Here is a 368-nt window from a genome sequence, read left to right on the forward strand (position 1 = left end):
ATACTCTGAGGCTTACATAGCTAACATCTGAAATCTGGGTTTGTTGCATTTACGGAGATAGCATGAAATGCAACAATGACCCCTGCAGGATATGACGGGAATTAAAGTGATTAAAGTGTAGGCAATGCAGTGAAAATGGCAGCCACATAAAATAACATGTAACACTATATTTGGATAACATGCTTTGCATGGAAGGACTAGATGGAATAGATTTTGGCATGGCTTCATTCAAAGGTCATGGCTTCATTCAAAAAAATTAGTAGCTGCTAATTTTTACATTACTTATTTACTTTGAATGTCACGACAGAAGCTCTTTTACAACAGTCAACGTGTAATTTCATCTTCCATCAACAACGCTGCAGAAAAAA

This window comes from Sinocyclocheilus grahami, unplaced genomic scaffold, assembly GCF_001515645.1.
Source record: "Sinocyclocheilus grahami isolate Dianchi unplaced genomic scaffold, SAMN03320097.WGS_v1.1 scaffold283.1, whole genome shotgun sequence".
Lineage (NCBI taxonomy): Eukaryota > Metazoa > Chordata > Actinopteri > Cypriniformes > Cyprinidae > Sinocyclocheilus > Sinocyclocheilus grahami.